Source organism: Delphinus delphis, chromosome 1 (assembly GCF_949987515.2).
Source record: "Delphinus delphis chromosome 1, mDelDel1.2, whole genome shotgun sequence".
In the NCBI taxonomy this organism is placed as follows: Eukaryota; Metazoa; Chordata; class Mammalia; order Artiodactyla; family Delphinidae; genus Delphinus; species Delphinus delphis.
In genome coordinates, this window is record NC_082683.1 from 166,590,771 (window position 1) to 166,610,051 (window position 19,281).

Consider the following 19,281-nt stretch of genomic DNA (forward strand, 5'->3'; position numbering starts at 1 on the left):
GGACGAAGTGAGAGAGTGGAATGGACTTATATACACTACCAAACGTAAAACAGATAGCTAGTGGGAAGCAGCTGCATAGCACAGGGAGATCAGCTCAGTGCTTTGTGACCACCTAGAGGGGTGGGATAGGGAGGGTGGGAGGGAGACGCAAGAGGGAGGAGAAATGGGGATATATGTACATGTATAGCTGATTCACTTTGTTATAAAGCAGAAACTAACACACCATTGTAAAGCGATTATACTCCAATAAAGATGTTAAAAAACAAAACAAAAGACAACATGAGCAGCTAGATGATTCAGACTGTGAAGTTGACCAGGGACCTCTTACTGAACCCTATGTATCCATTCCTATTCTTGACTTCCGTAGCAAGATTGTAAGGCTGATGGTTTTTTTTGGCTGCGTTGGGTCTTTGTTGCTGTGCGCAGGCTTTCTCCAGTTGTGGCGAGCCGGGGCTACTCTTCATTGCGGTGCACAGGCTTCTCATTGTGGTGGCTTTCCTTGTTGTGGAGCACAGGCTCTAGGTGCATGGGCTTCAGTAGTTGCAGCACACGGGCTCATTAGTTGTGGCTCGTGGGCTCTAGAGTGCAAGCCCAGTAGTTGTGGCACATGGGCTTAGTTGCTCCGCGGCATATGAGATCTTCCCGGAACAGGGCTTGAACCTCTGTCCCCTGTATTGGCAGGCATGATTCTTAACCACTGCACCACCAGGGAAGTCCGAGACTGACTTTTTGGTGCAGGGAGCCATAGCTGTTTTTATAGCCCTGTGACAACTTTATAAGGGTTGAAAACAAATAGAACATTATTTTCATAGACTTGAAGATTGACTCCTTGGTGAGAAAGAAAAGGTTTAATTTGGATTCACGAAATTGTTCCTAAATACTGTAATAAATTTTCACCACTCCTATAGAAACTGCTTTGAATTCTAGTTTATTCTAGCAAATAATAGATAACCAATAATATTTCTTGAGTGAATTAATGAATTAACCTTTTATTCCCGTGTGATACTTTTCAAATAAATATTATTTTGGCATATTATTTGACAAGGGACTATACTTTTCCATTTTGACCATTTACTGGCAGAAATCTCATGCCTTGAAAAACTCTAATCCTAAACTGGAATTTTTCATAAAATGTGAATAAGATAACATAAAAATTTACATTCCTTAACAATAACCACATTTGTTAATGAGATGTTAGGATCAGGCATCTTTATTTTTTATCACAAATTGATAGTCATCTTATCTCCAATCCAGCTGATAGACATGTAAAGGCAAAAACAGAAGTGAATGTTTTCTCCCATTCTGAGGGTTGTCTTTTGGATGGTTTCCTTTGCTGTGCAAAAGCTTTTAAGTTTCATTAGGTCCCATTTGTTTATTTTTGTTTTTATTTCCATTTCTCTAGGAGGTGGGTCAAAAAGGATCTTGCTGTGATTTATGTCATAGAGTGTTCTGCCTATGTTTTCCTCTAAGAGTTTTATAGAGTCTGGCCTTACATTTAGGTCTTTAATCCATTTTGAGTTTATTTTTGTGTATGGTGTTAGGAAGTGTTCTAATTTCACTCTTTTACATGTCGCTGTGCAGTTTTCCCAGCACCACTTATTGAATAGGCTGTCTTTTCTCCATTGTATACTCTTGCCTCCTTTATCAAAGGTAAGGTGACCATATGTGCATGGGTTTATTCTGGGATTTCTATCCTGTTCCATTGATCTATCTTTCTGTTTTTGTGCCAGTACCATATTGTCTTGATTACTGTAGCTTTGTGGTAGAGTCTGAAGTCCGGGAGCCTGATTCTTCCAGCTCCATTTTTCTTTCTCAAGATAGCTTTGGCTATTCAGGGTCTTTTGTGTTTCCATACAAATTGTGCAATTTTTTATTCTAGCTCTGTGAAAAATGCCATTGGTAGTTTGATAGGGATTGCATTGAATCTGTAGATTGCTTTGGGTAGTATAATCATTTTCACAATGTTGATTCTTCCAATCCAAGGACATGGTATATCTCTCCCCATCTGTTTGTATCATCTTTAATTTCTTTCAGCAGTGTCTTATAGTTTTCTGCATACAGGTATTTTGTCTCCTCAAGCAGCTCATTCAGCTCAATATCAAAGAAACAAACAACCCAATCCAAACATGGGCAGAAGACCTAAATAGACATTTCTCCAAAGAAGATATACAGATTGCCAACAAGCACGTGAAAGAATGCTCAACATCACTAATCATTAGAGAAATGCAAATCAAAACTACAATGAAGTATCAACTCACACCAGTCAGAATGGCCATCATCAAAAAATCTACAAACAATAAATGCTGGAGAGGGTGTGGAGAAAAGGAAACCCTCTTGCTCTCGTGGTGGGAATGTAAATTGATGCAGCCACTATGGAGAACAGTATGGAGGCTCCTTAAAAAACTAAAAATAGAGCTACCATATGACCCAACAATTGCATATACCCTGAGAAAACCATAATTCAAAACGAGTCATGTACCACAATGTTCATTGCAGCACTACTTACAATAGCCAGGACATGGAAGCAACCTAAGTGTCCATCAACAAATGCATGGAGAAAGAAGATGTGGCACATATATATGATGGAATATTACTCAGCCATAAAAAGAAACGAAATTGAGTTATTTGTAGTGAGGTGGATGGACCTAGAGTCTGTCATACAAAGTGAAGAAGGTCAGAAAGAGAAAAACAAATACTGTATCCTAACACATATATATGGAATCTAAAAAAAAAAAAAAGATTCTGATTAAACTAGGGGTAGGACAGGAATAAAGACAGAAATGTAGAGAATGGACTTGAGGACATGGGGAGGGGGAAGGGTAAGCTGGGACGAAGTGAGAGAGTGGCATGGATATATATACACTACCAAATGTAAAATAGATAGCTAGTGGGAAACAGCTGCATGGCACAGGGAGATCAGCTCCGTGCTTTGCGACCACCTACAGGGGTGGGATAAGGAGGGTGGGAGGGAGACGCAAGAAGGAGGGAATATGGGGATATACGTATGCATATAGCTGATTCACTTTGTTATACAGCAGAAACTAACACAACATTGTAAAGGAATTATACTCCAATAAAGATGTTTAAAAAGAAAGCACAAGTGAATTACTACTTACTAATGTTTTTCACAGTAAGACTTATTAAACAGATGAATTCGTTGCAAAGGAAAAAGATCTGAAATAAAAGTCGGAGTTCCCAGTTACTGTCGTCGGCCACGATAAGGTATTAAAGATAAACGATAACAAAGGTAGAGCTTGATAGCTGGTCTTTGCAAAATTGGAAAAATAAAACTACCACTCTGATGTGAATACACACAAGTTCCCGAAAAGCATGTAATCATTTAAAATGCAAGTCACTGCCTGTCTTAAGCTGTTCACAGCTTAAACTCATTTGTTCCCTCAATGATTCAACAAAGCAGATATAATTATTATCATTCATTCCCCTGTCATTCATTCCTCACATAAGGACAACTGAGCTATAGAAAAATGAAGTGATTTCTCTAAATTCATCCAGCTAGTAAGTGCTAAAGCCAGGGTCTAGACCCAGGGAGTCTGGCTCCAGAGCCCTTACTCTTGACGTTCCCTCTCAAAAGTCGGCAGCGAATATAAATCAAATATTGTTTATCTTCAAATATCAAGTCTTCACTTCACTTCACCCAGCTCTCACAAGTTATGCTTTCGAAAAAAAAAAGAACACTAGTATCATTGCTGAAAGAGTCTTCTTTATCATCTATATTCCCAAGGGGGTAGACAGGATTCAGGAGATAATGCTAGTAAAATACTTTCAGCTTTCTACAACTTAAAGGCAGAGAGAATTATTATCTATTCATGTGAGCAGTTTTATATACTATAAATACACACAGAAAGGTGCATATAATAAGTCAGATAAAAAACCGGTGTTAGATACAGAGAAAACCAATCCCCTCTCTCCCCAAGAAACATACAAAGGGCACAAATTTCATAAGCATTTACTTTTGCTGCATTATTGATTAGGCTGTATTTTTTGATTAATGGTTTTTTATTTTTATTTTTCTAATTCTGTCAAACATTAGCGAGAGCAGTGGCTGTAAATAATTTTCAGATGCGAAGGGACTAATTTTATTAGTTTTATTCCAAAAAGACTACAGAAATTCTTCAAGTGATAGACTGAAATCCTGGGTACTAAGATCTCGTAATGCTTTAAAATATAAACAGTTTCCATTCAGCATCAACTAGTTCCTGGACAAATTTAATGTTGTTTGTGTTGCATAATTTAATTCACTCAATTAACAGGGTAAAGATACAGATGTTATTTAAAAAATTACCCCCAGCTGACAAATATTATAAATAAGACAGGCATTTTATTATATTAGAGAAAATGAATTCACAGTATACGGTTATTGGTTACAAAATAAGAGAACTGATATAAATGTAATGCTATTTAGATATTTACTTTTGATTTGCAAGGTGAACCATTAATCAAACATTTTGATTCAGTGGCTAAGGGAAAATTAATCATTGATACTATTAACGGCTTGTAGGAGTGTTATATTAGGCAAGTGAGTTTGTTACTTCCGAATTTCCTGCTGACAATAGTCTCATTATATTTCTTAAAACCTGTAGCTTATCCAAGGTAGGCAGGAATTAAATATTATAAGAAGGCAATTTTCAATATGTAGTTATAAATATGACACGCATAAGTTTCACATTTGAAATATTTTCAAAATGAAACATTTACTCGATTGCTAAACTTTCAATGTACTTATTCAGTGATTTAATTTTCTTTTGTAGAATCAATAACACACTTGGTTGTAATAACAATGTTACAGAGTAAGTATCATATAACTTGTGCACATGTATTCATTTTCTTAATATCAATTTTTATATCCTGCACCACGTTAACTTTACATCAGACCAGCATGAAGATGACATGAAATTTATGAATTCAACAGTTTTTTCCATACATATGTAATGGATTAGAAACAAATTAAAGAATCTGAAATTCTATATTTTCTTCCTAAATATCTTGCTTATTTTGTTAAGAATCTAGTATTTCCTATTAGAAATCTGATGTCATCTGAATAGTTTAGCATGATATTACAAGCTAAAAATATTTAATCCATAAAATCAGTTCTCCATTAATTCAGAAATGGTCAGTTATAATAGGCTTGGTGAGATAAAGGTATCAATATCTTTCCATTTCCTTTTTGGTGTAATTGTCTATGTAGCTTTTATTTATTCCTGAAATACATTTATATTTAACTTTTATTTATATACTCTACAAAACTGATGGAGCTATTTAAAAATTTTGAACACATTCTGCATTTTCTCATTTAATGTTTTTGAGTTGAGTAACAGGACTGTATTTAGTTTTGTTTTGAAAATGTCCTAGTTGAAGGAAAATGACTTTACAATTAATTATGATTGAACAGGTCAACATTTCGAACTGTGAACAACTCGTCAGCTTACCTCACTGGTTATAGTGCAATTTGCATTTATATTTCCTCAATATTTCTCCCCTTTGATTTCTTTGAAAAAAGAATCTGAAAAGTTACTTGACAATTTTATAAATAAATAAAATAATCTTCTGGTATGATTATAGTTTTGTTTGTAACAATTATGAGGACATATTTATAACCTGATACATTAGTGTATAAATTTACCCACTCACAAGGAGTTAATATTTTTCAAACTGTAAAGAAAAAAGAAGACTAATGCTAATTTTTCAAACTCCAGCATTCAGTAAATAGAATTTTTGTTTGTTTGTTTTATAATGGTACTAGAACCTTGTATGTTCTCAAGATGTAGAGAAAAATTTCTGGCAAAGATTGATATAGAAGATAATTTTAAAGAACCTACTCTTTAATTAAATTGCCCACATAGGGACTGCAGAAATCTAAAACTCAGTCTGGGATTAAGTCCTGTGTAAGCTGAGGTCCAACTTTCTATTTTACAGGTTTGTTAAGGGATTTATCCAAAGCAAAATCAGGATTTCCAAGGTTGACTCTCAAAGGAATAGGCTGTGTTTTATGCATCTAAATAGAGCTTGAATTTGTCCAAAAATTCATTCATGTTTATCAATACATAGTGTAAAAGCAAAGAAAAAAACCTTTTGATAAGTAACTGATTAGCGATTAGTTTAGTAATTTTGTGATTTGGATAAGTTTAGTAGGTAGCAATATGAAACCAGCTAAGTTTCTACAATAAGAAAGCAGAAGAGGAGATTTAATAATCAACATTAAAAATTGTCCAAGGCTTTCTCAAATTTTAAATTTAATGGTGTTTCTCCTGCCCCCATTTAACTGTTTTCTAAGAAATTATTTTTCTGGAGGTTTGATCACCTATACTTTAAAAGTTTACTTCTTAGTGTATTACATTTATTAACATTTTCTTAAATACCTTATTTTCATTTTCATCAACTTGAAATGTCCTCTGCATTTCACACAATGTACTTCACAAGAAAATTGTATATTATGCACACATTTTGCCTCTAGTTCCTTAAGCCAACTAAAGATAAAGCATAGATGTGTAAGTTAATTTCTCTCACTACAGAAGAAACTGATCATTCTTTCCTTTTTCCCTCTGAGCTTGTGCCCATATTTTGCTCTATATTATTCTGCAACTTTCTAATATGAAGCCTTATGCGCTGCAAAAATTATGCTGTGTCTAAAAGTTTAGTTTTGTAAGATTATAAGTTACAGGCTAAGTTCCCTACTATCTTGATTTACTGCCACTGATTGCATTCCTATTGGGATGACCTGATTTCATCCATTTCACTTACTTTGGGGACAGTCTATGAATTTTCCAGGGTTGATTTAACCACTTTGATCTCTTCTAGGAAAATGGCTTTTTTCCTTCCATTTCAGCATCAAAGCTTAAAATTAACCTTTAGTTTTAGAATATTTATATTTTATATATTCTTTGTACATTTGTATTATTTTTGTAAGATCAGGAAAAATGAAAACAGAAAAGTTTGAGAAATGAACATGTTCTTTCATCTGTAGACACTTTGAAAAGAAGAAAAGTCCCCACAAATGCAATGAAGAGATTATCTGATATTTTAACATATAAACTTGGTTTACTGGATTTAGTCAGAAACAAATAAAATAAACTATCACTTTTGTTTGGAGGAGAGAGAATATATATCTAGAGATAGAGGGGGAATCCCACTGAAGCTGTTTTGACTAAATTCTTATTCGTTGCATGTTTTTTGACATTGGTGGCCCAGGATACTGTCTACCATTGCTTAAGAAAGTATACTGAATGTGTAACTAAAAATAAGTATCTTTAAAATTTTAAGGGTGTTCAGATTTATATAAAATATGGTAACTAATCTTAAAAATTATCTTGATTGCAAAAGATGGCTATGATGGAGAAAACTGATAGGTTTATTATTATTGTAATTATTAAATATTTTTATTCTAGCTTTGCATATTACTCACCCTGTGGCCCAAAGAAAGTTTCTGCAGGTCCTCTTGAATTGGATGAGGTTTTTTTACAAATCCTCTGTAGTTAGATAAATTCACAGCAGCTTCAAAATCTATAAATGCCGAATGTGACTGCTGAGAAAAGTTCTTTTCTTTTCTCTTCAGGGCTATAGCAGATCCTAGTGAGTTTTGGAAGTTAAAAGCAGAAATTAACTCTGAGCCTTCATCTATGGCCTGGCAGCGCCCCCTTATGTCCAGGATCTAGAATATACAACAAATGATGTCTAAATCTTGAAGTGAAAAACCAAAACTGTTGGCTTTGGTCTTGGACTGTCAGAAACAGAATTGGCTTTAACTCGCCATTTACTGTCTGTTGAAGACCCAGCACCAGTAATTTCTTGTTTTCTTTCCAGGCCCCCAGTCTGGTTTTTGGGAGGTGTTCAGTAGACTAATGAACATTAGGATATATTTTCTGGGATTTAATATGCTGCTCCCTTAGGGAGATCTGCATGTTAATTGCAGACAATGCTTTAAAAAGAGGGGCTCCTGAAGTGTGGAATTTCTGGGGTCACTGAGTCAGTACAGAAAAGCCAGGACTAGGATGAGGTGAGTGAAGCTGAACCATGCAAGTGCAAGGTGCAATTCTGTATTTAAATTTTTGACAGTTTGCTCATCCTGGATTTTCTGCATTAATTTTTTTATTTTTCAAATTTATTTATTGAAGTATAGTTGATTTGCAATTTCTACTGCACAGCAAAGTAATTCAGTTATACATATAAATAAATCTACTCTTTTTCATATTCTTTTCCATTATGGTTTATCATGGGATATTGAATATAGTTCCCTGTGCTATACAATCGGACCTTGCTGTTTATCCATTCTGCATATAATGGTTTGCATCTACTAATTCCAAACTCCAAATCCATCCCAGCAAAAAATTTTGTTTTTAAAAAGATTGCATCAAAATATTATTTATCAGGACTTCCCTGGTGGTCCAGTGGTTAAGAATCCACCTTCCAGTTGCAGGGTATGTGGGTTCGAGCCCTGGTCGGGGAACTAAGATTCCACATGCTGCGGGGAAGTAAGCCTGTGCGCGGCAACTACTGAGCCTGCACGCCAAAACTAGAGAGAAGCCCGCGTGCCGCAACGAAAGATCCCGCCTGCCACAGCTAAGACCCAATGCAGCCAAAAAAAAAAAAAAAAAAAATTACTCATCCTAATTTCTTTTTTTTCTTTCTTTCTTTCTTTTTTTTTTTTTTTTTTGCGATACGCGGGCCTCTCACTGTTGTGGCCTCTCCCGTTGCGGAGCACAGGCTCCGGACGCGCAGGCTCAGCGGCCATGGCTCACGGGCCCAGCCGCTCCACGGCATGTGGGATCTTCCCGGACCGGGGCACGAACCCGTGTCCCCTGAATCGGCAGGCGGACTCTCAACCACTGTGCCACCAGGGAAGCCCACTCATCCTAATTTCTATGTTTTTTGATTCCCCTTTAAGTTCTGCACCTCACCTGCCCCCACCCCCAATACCAGACGAGTGCCTTTCTTTCCTCACGCTATTCCTGACCCGGTCAATAGGGAGTGGTTTTTTTGATGTCTGCCATTCCCAGAACTCTAGATATTACACTACTAAGTTGCCACCCAGTTCACCTTGCCAATGAACTCAGTGACCACCAGTGAATAAGCAGTTTCACTTCGTCTATCAGAAATACACAGGGGAAAAATACTGAAAGAAAACTTGCCACCAATCCAGTGATGTTGGAAGGGTTTAATGGGTTTAATGGGTTCATGTAGCAAGGGAGGACGAGGTCTTTGGGTTCAAAGGATTATAAAATAATAAAGTTGTATAACATTGGCACTACTCTAATAAAAAAAATACAGAACCTGCCGTATTGCAAAGTTATTTAAGGGCTTGGATGATCTTTCAGTTTGTGTGTGGCTGTGTTTTCAATAGTCATTATTCACATTTCAAACTGTTGCCTTTTTCTGGTAGGATGAAATAGATGTAACCAGATTAGAGAATGCATCTCCTAAGAGCATAGGGTTTAATATTAACTTCCTAGAGAGCAGAAACTAAAGCTTCCAGTGGGCGCTGAGGACTCAGCACTGCCATGCCTGGAATGGGACCAGATTTCAGCCTTCAGATATCAGCATCTGGGCCTTCTGAGATGTGGTACTGTGAACCCTTTTGAGGTTTAGGGCAGGGAAGAATAATTCCATGTTCGGCAGCCCTTCAGATTCGTACCGGTGCTTTTTTGAGTTGAGCCTGTAATGTGTTTTGGTGGCTTTTGTTTTTCTTTCATGATCAAAGTTTCCTGGTTTTAACAAAAATCAGAAAGCTTTTAACTTCAGCTGGGCAAGAAGATAGGGCTAGAGAGAGGACGATCTTGAAAAAAACCAAGAGCTTAAATTCACTTACGTCTTTGCTTTAACTCATGAAAATAGGTCTCCACCTAACTTAGGATTTTTATTTCACTTTAGTATGACTGGGACACTTTCTTCACTGTGTTTATCAGGAATTAAAATCTCTGGGGGTGGGGAGGGATAAATTAGGAGTATGGGATTAACAGGTATATACCACTATATATAAATAGATAAACAACAAGGATTTACTGTATAGCGTAGGGAACTATATTCAATATTTTGTAATAACTATAATGGAAAAGAATTGGAAAAATATATGTATAACTGAATTATTTTGCTGTATACCTGAAACTAACACAATATTGTAAATCAATTATAGTTCAATTAAAAACCATCTCGAGGGTCAGGGTCTAGCACGTTCATCAAAGAACTGCCTATAACTCATTGTGGAAGAAATCTGGCTATAAGTAATAAACCAGTTTAACCAGTTTCATATTTGACACATGCTTGATTAGTAATAGTGATGGCAGCCTTCCATGTTCCTTATTTTCAATTTCCACAGAAGTCAGAGAAAAAAAAATTTAACAGTATATTAGGAAATAACTTCCTGTCATCTTTATAAAAAGCATAATTATATACTAGATACAGTAGATGCTTTTTTTGATATCCTTTTCATGGGAAGTTTTGTTTCTATGTTTTAAAGGGTTTTCCTCTGATACACATGGTTTAAATATGGTTTCATTAATTTTGACTTTCTGAGCTTGAATAATTTATATATACTGTAATTGGATATGAATTCAGCTAAAAATCCTTGTCCTTAATTTAACAAGACTTTAAAATTAGTGTTTCAAAATTAAGAGAAAAATTTGGTTTAAAGAATATTAGCTGCCATACAACCAATGTCATAAATAAGAATAACTTCCATGATCAATGTACCATTTAATTGTATCAATTAAGCCTCTCTATTAGGTAACACCTCTAAGAAAAGCAAAGTCAAAACTCCTAGGGTTAACATGCATAATACAGACTTTTCGTGAACTTTGGAATCTCTTGCATGTGTCCAAAATGTCACAAAAGTATTTTCACAAGAGCCCCCATTTGTCTTCTTATTTTTCTATCATTAGAAATTTCAACAGCTAATCAACAAGGACCTACTGTATAGCACAGGGAACTCTACTCAATATTCTGTAATAACCTAAATGGGAAAAGAATCTGAAAAAAAAATATATGTATAACTAATCACTTTACTGTACACCTGAAACTAACACAACATTGTAAATCAACTATACGCCAATATAAAATAAAAAGTAAAAAAAAATAAAGGCACAGAATCCACAGTACATATGAAGATTATGTGGATCACAAAAAAGCAGTGTTCAGCTTAAAACTGATGTTAAATATTTTTAAAAAGTTGCTTGTAATTTAAAAGAAAAGAAATTTCGTTATTCAACACTTACACTTAAGATGAATAGACAATATTTACAAACTGAATTTGTTTCCCTCAATATATTTAAGTGCTAGCATCATTATAACAGTGCTTTATTCTTTTTATTGCATATATACTTTTTAAAAATTTTGGTTTATGTTCAGTTAAGCAGATTCTTGTGATCTAGCTTAGGAAACTGACCACAGTTTTAAATACCACTACTATGCGAAAATGAAGCAAACTTTTGGAACATAGTATTTGCACTAGGGAATACCTCTGTTTGTTATAGAGAATCATGAATCCCATCATAGCTGGCTTTTCTTACTGAGGCATCAAAATGAGCTCAGTTTAGGACCATTTAACACAGGAGATGGTCCCATGGCTGAACTTAGATGACATCGTTTGAGATTCTGTGTTACTAACTATCAAGATGGAGCAGAGCAACTGATACAGAAAACAATCTTTAAATTGCTCTGAGAAAAGGAGGAGTAGGGCAGTAATCAGAATTTTAAAACATTACCAGTAAGATTAACTTCAATCACATGAGGCTGGATGACCAATTAATTTACAAAATACAGTGGCTCACTTAAGGTATTAACTTAATATGTCAAATGGATGAAGTTGGTCTGAGGACTTGTGGGTCATAAAGGAAACTTTGTTTTGAATATGTTTAGTTTCATAAAAGTCACTTATCTTCACGTGTAATTAGAAGCAACAATAGGAGTCTCACCCCTCCTCTCCTTGTGTATGACAAATTTCTGATCTGGTTTTATCAACTAGAAAATGATATTGGATGACTTTGGAAGGATAATAAATAATATAGAATTCTTGCCTTGGAGAAACATTTGAGTTCTTCAACAAAATAATTTATCTGTCTCTGCATACACTTAATGCAAATACTTTATTTTGTTTCAAGTAATTGAAAAGGTTAACCAGGAATATCTATGTTAATTAACCATTATTAATGCTGCTTATCTCATACGTATATTGGGCATTTGATATACTTGAGTCATGATGAATTATAGTGTAAACCCAAAAATGAGAGTAGAGAAACCATATTTTTATTTCTTAATGACACAGATAATTTGGTTTTGGTCTTCATGATGTGTCAGTGACATACATGTAATAGAAAGCAGTAAATTGAGAGGCTATAGTTTGGAATTTTCTTGAAGGAACACAGATACTACTACCCCCAGGAGTATTTCCTTCAAGATAATTTCTTGGACTGTAAAAAGCCCAGGCTTGACTTTGGTTCTCAATCAGTGTAGCTGGGAATTCAGAAACTTGCTATGTTTCTATCTTTTGTTATGGAATCAAAACAGGTACTTAACAAATGGTTAGAAATTTTTTTTTTTAAAAAAATTTTACTTATTTAGCTAAACAAGTCATTCATATTTGTAAGAAAAAAGAACACACAGATAAAAAATAAAAGATAAAGTTATTTTTACATCTGCTACTTGATCCCAGTGGTATAATATTATTTATAGACTGTGGTAAGTTAAAAATGCACATTACAACTCTAAAGCAACTCCTAACAACATAACACAGAGGTACAACTAATAAGCCAATAATGGAGGTAAAATGAAATACTTAAAAAAATAAATCAGTTAATCTGAAAGAAGGCAGAATAAGAGGGGAGAAAAAGAACAACATATGGGACAAATAAATATCTAGTGGTAAGAAAGTAGAGTTGAAGGTAATCATATTGATAACCACATTAAGTATAAATGGTCTAAATACTCCAATTAAAGGCAAAAATTAGAGACTGTCAGACTAGAAAAGAGAGCAAGACCCAATTATATGCTATCTATAAGAAATTGACTTTAAATATAAAGACACGGGTAGGGTAAAAATAAAAGATGGAAGAAGTATACCCTGTAAACATTAATAAGAAAACTAGAGTGGCTATATTAGTATCAGACAGACTTTAAAATAAAGAATATGACCAGGAATAAAAGGAGACATTTTATAATAATAAAAGGAGCAATTCATCAAGAAGACATTGTGATTCTGAATGTGTATGCACCCAATAATAGAACTTCAAAATACATGAAGAAATAACTGACAGAACTGAAAGGGGAAAAAAACAAATCCACAGTTATAGCTGGAGACTTCAACAATTCTCTCTCAGTAACCGATAGAACAAGTTGGCAGAAAATCAGTAAGTTTATAGAAGAGCTGAATGACACTGTCAACCAACTTGACCTAATTGACATTTATAAAACATTCCACATAAAAGCAGAATTTGCATTATTTTCAAGCTCACATAAATTTCATCAAGATAAGTCATACACTGGGCAAGAGACCAAGTCTTTTTAAAAAGTTCTTTGATATCATACAGAGTATTTTTCTGACCACGATAAAATTAAATGAGGCATCAGTCATAGAATGTTATCTGAAAATCTCCATGTATTTGGGAATTAAGCAACATATTTCTAAACAACTAATGTATCAAAAAAGAAATCACAAGGGAAAAAAAACCACTTTGTTTTGTAACCCACTGTATTTACTTAACAGTATGTTCTAGTATGTTAATATCATCATATTTAATGACTCTGTTGCATGGAGGTAGCATAATTTATTTAGTCAGTTTACTGATGTTGGCCATTTAGATTGTTTCTAAGTTTTCACTTTTGTAAACAATGCCTCTGCAAACACTGTTGTATGAATACATTCCCTCTTTGCTTATTTCCTTAGGAGTCAGTTTCTCATGTAAATGTCTTTGATACACATTGCCAAATTTTCCAGTGGAAATTGTACAGTTTACTCTCTACCCAGCAGTTTATGAGAATTCTTATTCCCCTATATCCTGGATAACACTAAACATTTTGTTTTTAGATGTAAGATGTGAGGTAGTAATCTAACTAGTTAGCCAGCTGACTTTTAAGAAGAAAACACCTTGTATTTGAAAGGATGATTAGCAGACAAACTTCAGTTACTCAGACTTGGGTATTTGTCAGACATTTCCTTGAAAATGAAAAAAATAAGTCTGTCAGTTCAAGGAAAGTAACTGACAGTATTTGTTGATAATGATAAAATTTAGTCTTTCAATTAAAAATTAGAAGTTTGGGGCTTCCCTGGTGGCGCAGTGGTTGAGAGTCCGCCTGCCGATGCAGGGGACACAGGTTTGTGCCCCGGTCCGGGAAGATCCCACATGCCGCGGAGTGGCTGGGCCCGTGGGCCATGGCCGCTGAGCCTGCGCGTCCGGAGCCTGTGCTCCGCAACGGGAGAGGCCACAGCAGTGAGAGGCCCGCGTACTGCAAAAAAGAAAAAAAAAAAAAATTAGAAGTTTGGAAAACTTGTTTCTCCCATCTTGATCTCGAAAGCCTCCCAGTTCAACATTTTTCTGATAAGAGTGGTAGTGATATTAATAATTTTAGTTTTTTGGTATTGTATAATGAAATGTGTCAATATTCAAAATATCTGCGTAATTCAAAGAGTCAATATTTTTCAAATGATCAATGATATTACAAATTCATGCACTAGTGAAAGATTCATTTGACGTGCAAGATTTTTAATGTTACAGAGTAAAAATATCTCATTGATATGGTTTCAGATTTTGCACTGCAACTAACTTTAAAGAAATTACCATCTGCTGTGTTTTTGTATAGTATAAAAGAAGAATATCCACAATTATTTGACAAATCTATCAAAATACCCCTCTCTTTTCCAACTACGTATATGTGTAAGGTCAAATTTTCTTCATGAACTTTAGACTTTAACCAAAACAACATATTGAATGTAGAGACAGATAGGAGAATCCAGCTGTTTTCTCTCAAGACAGATATTCTCAAAGCTATAAAACAATGCCAATGCCACTCTTTTCACTAATTGATTTTTGGTTTGGAAAATATGGTTGTTGTTAATAAAAATACATCTTTTATGTTATCATGTATTGGTTTTATTATCTGTCAAGGAATTCATAAATGTTTTAAAGATATCTTAAATTTTAATTCCTAATATGGTAGCCATTGGAAGATATAACCCACATAAACTCTTTGGCATCTTCAATCATTTTTCTTCCTTTTTTTTTTTTTTTTTTTTTGCGGCATGCGGGACTCTCACTGTTGTGGCCTCTCCCGTTGCGGAGCACAGGCTCCGGACGCGCAGGCTCAGCGGCCATGGCTCACGGGCCCAGCCACTCCGCAGCATGTGGGATCTTCCTGGACCGGGGCACGAACCCATGTCCTCTGCATCGGCAGGCGGCCTCTCAACCACTGTGCCACCAGGGAAGCCCCTTCAATCATTTTTAAGAATGTAAAGAGGACCCTGAGCTCAAAAAAAGTTTGAGAACCTCTGTACTAAAGCGCCTAGCATAGTTGCTGCTTCCTGCAGATCCAATTAGCATAATTTTATTTATGTACTGGAGCAGGGTGAAGTTCTGTGAAATATCAGCATGATCAGGATCCCTGTGGATCATATTATGACGAAGAGTAGAATTAACGTCGCCCTGAGGCTAGACAGTACTGTTGGTCTTTCTGTGTAACAGTAAATGTCTTTTGACCCTTGCTACAGATGACGGTTGTTAAGAAAGCTTTCACCAAATTCCTAGGCACTGGTAATGCTAAGTGACAGAGTATGTGTTGTATCGTTCCTGTAAAGATACAACATTAACATAGCAGCTGTGATTTGGGATGTTCTCTAGTTAAATGTATGGTAGTCCACCATTATCTGCCACCATCCATCTCATTTTTATAGAGGTCGGACAGGTGAATTGGATCTTGATAGGATGAGGCTCAGTGTTCTCGCATCTTCAGGTTTTTGATGGCAGTGATAAACTCTGATGCCCTGAAGAATTCAATATTGTTACTGATGCATTATCTTTCAGTTTCAGAGGCTTTCACTTTGTTCTTCCTACCGTAATAGCCCCTACTCTATAGGTGGGGGAACCAGTGTGAAGGTTGTCCCAGTTGCAAAGTCAATAGTCCCACTGCCCCCAGAGATAGACTTGGGCCATTTAATGTCTACATTATAACCGTTTAGTGGTTTGTAAGATGCATCTCCTTTCGCTCTGAAGATCTTTGAATGAAAAGACACGTTATCTACTCCCATCACCCTGCACCCTCCCCCTTCAAATACAGTGGCAAAATGGGGACAGGATAATTATAATAAATACTCCTGTTCAAAAAGGGAAGGCACATGGCAGCCACTGGTTGATGACAGTTCTGAAATACTCCTGGGAAAATGCTTACAGATCCTTTTGGAATGAGGATTGTTCCTTGATTAGGCCCTGCTTCTACTCTTTGGAGTTACTCCACAGGGAACACTGTTCCTTGGCTTTGTCCTCTGAGACATACTTCCTTTTCTATCACTTTTGGTCACTTCTAAAGAGGGCAGTGGAAAATATGCTCTTTAAGCATTTTTTTCAACCTGTCTTAAGAACACTGGGCCCCCGAGATCTTTTTCTCTTTGAGGAACCTCAATCACTTTTAGTTCAAGTTAGTGGCACTTGATCCAATGCAACTCCCTTAAAAACATTTTAGGCTTCTTATGATTTTGATTTAAGGTCACTTCATTACATAAAAACTCCATTCGTGATTATTTTTGAGATGTGCCCCTGAATACTTATTTGTTGCTTCTTAGGGATTAAGCATCTATGGGACAATGTCTTTAAGGTTCTTGTCAGAGGGTCTACTAGGTACTGTCTTAATTCTTTCAGTGGTTTTAACAAAAGGTCTTAGAGCCACATCCTTGATTTTATCTTTGTTCTCAGGCCTTATTTTACTTTGAGAATCTTTATCACCTGGGGAGGCTACAGATGAGAAGCTGTTTTATTTTTCAACTCAGCAAATTCTAGCATCTTCATACTCCCTTTAAATTATACTTGCAATCCTATCAGTTTTTCTTTAGCTCATCTCTTTCTTGCAATACTTTATCATATGCACCTAGAAGCAGTCAGCTGACACTGAGCATTTTGCCCTGGAAATCATCTTGCTCAAGTCCAGAGGTTTTTCCAGACTTCCAAACTGCCATGAGTGAGAGTTTTACCAGTTGTTTTGCCACTACACGGCATGGATTTCATTTTTCCAGTCTGTTATAGCAGTTTCCTTGCTGATTTTTCTAGTTTCTTCCTGTTCTCCAGTCTCCAAAGCCAATGTCACATATTTTAGGTTTTTGTTATGGCTGTGCTGAACTTCGGGTACCAATTTCTGAATCATTTATCTATTGTCCCAAGAGTGCTGCATGAAGAACCATAAAACCCCAGTGATACACATCAGTGAATATTTGCTTTTGTTTCCAGCTCTGTGGGTCTGCTCGTTCTGTTGCTCAGAGCTGAGCTCAGCAGGGCTCATGCATCTCAGGTCAACTCTGAGTCAGCCAGGTGACTTTGCTGATTTTGGCTGGGCCCTCTCCTACATCTGGGGCTTCAGCTGAGACAACTACTTGACTTGGCTATGCTCCACATGTTTTCTCCAGAAGGCCAGCCTGGGCTTGTTCCCATGGTGAAGCAGAGGGGCAAGAGGGAGAACAGAAATACTTAAGGCTTTTTGAGACACAGCCTTGTAAATGGCACACATCACTCCCATTGTATTCTTTTTTTTTTTTTTTTTTTCAGTATGCGGGCCTCTCACTGTTGTGGCGTCTCCCGTTGCAGAGCACAGGCTCCGGATGCACAGGCTCAGCAGCCATGGCTCATGGGGCCAGCCGCTCCGCGGCATGTGGGATCTTCCCGGACCGGGACATGAACCCGTGTCCCCTGCATTGGCAGGCAGACTCTCAACCACTGCGCCACCAGGGAAGCCCACTCCCATTGTATTCTATTGAGCAAAGTAAGTCATTGGACCAGCTGAGATTTAAGACCTGTAGAAAGAGACCCACTCTTTATGACTCTTTTTTTCTGAAACATCCAACTCTTTATGGGTGCTTTAGAAAAGCCCACCAGAAGCAGAAAGGAAGAGCAACGTAATGCTGTTTTTCCCCTGTCTCCTCCCCCATTGATCAGAGTGCAGTCATTCTGTGCTATATCATCTGGCCCCTTTGGTACACTGCTGGGAAAACCATATCCCGAGTCCTGTGATGTGGCATTTCGAGTAAGTCCAGAAGTGCTGAGAGGAGCCCAAGCCTCTGTAGTTTTGGAGGGCTTTACCAGGGGTTCTGGGGCTTCTACTGAGGCCGGTGCAATGGAGATCCTGCCAGAGTCTGGCACTTAGGTTTGGGGAGGCCAGTTTAGCCAATGGAGTGAGCTGTTTGAAGATGTGGTAGTGGCAGCAGCCAGGACTCATCATGAGTGAACAGCTGAGGGACCCAAACCGAGATGAGACTAAGCAGATCCAAGGGGGGTATAAATGGCGTCCAACAAAGTCACATGCCTGGCAGTGCCAGGATTCAAACCCAGGCTGTCTTGCTCCTGAAAACTATACATTACTGTCTCATATTTAATGCATGTGGTTAGTAATTTATCATTTACTCAAAGTCTCCACTCGTTTGCATAGTCATTTTGTAACCAAATAGATGCCTGGTTTTTGAGTTGATCTTTAGATTTTCTAGAGAGACAATCATGTTGTAGGAAACACCATGGATTACACACGCAACAGCTATTCATGCATCTTCTTTATTATTTTTTAAATACAATCCCAGTTTTTCCTTAGGGATTCCCCACACTCCATCTGCTTCAGGGGAGGCAAACCCCATCCACATCACAGGAGGGTCGGTTATGATTGGTCTGGGTCAGAGTAAGTCAGGATGGTCCTATTCGCCTTTCCGATGGGTGGTTTAGAATCACGGGCATCTGATACAATTCTGACCAAGGAGGATTGAGAGAAGCTGTGCTAAGGGCTTCTGGGAAATGTTTTCTTCGTTAAGAAATAGGGACTCGGAGGAGATATTTTCTTCTCCTGGTGGGTGTTGTCATCAAAGTTTCACAGCCTTTTTGCAACCACAAAGGGCTGCATATAGCTCAAAAGACTACACCTGTGTGCTGAAGGAGACAGACCAGACAGATGGAAAGAACATGGTACTCAGTGGCACCACTGGACCTTTCCTAGCTTGGAATTTTTATGAGTTAGTAAATATTCCTCATGTCTTAAACCATATTAGCTGTTTCCTTTAATGAAAGCATTCTACCTAGTACACGTAGCTCCTGTAAATAA

At 36.8% G+C, this 19,281-nt stretch overlaps 1 protein-coding gene and 1 long non-coding RNA gene across 3 annotated transcripts in view; one reads left to right on the forward strand and one right to left on the reverse strand.

The window, feature by feature from the left end:
* Positions 1–7,919, reverse strand: part of LOC132415127 (uncharacterized) — a 39,494-nt gene extending 31,575 nt beyond the window's left edge. The window contains exon 1 of the long non-coding RNA XR_009517093.1: positions 7,421–7,919. This is a non-coding gene — a long non-coding RNA (uncharacterized lncRNA). The remainder of the gene's footprint in view (positions 1–7,420) is intronic.
* The window catches only part of SLC30A10 (solute carrier family 30 member 10), a 374,273-nt gene that overhangs the window by 74,030 nt on the left and 280,962 nt on the right, over positions 1–19,281 (forward strand). The gene's annotated exons all lie outside the window — the stretch shown is intronic.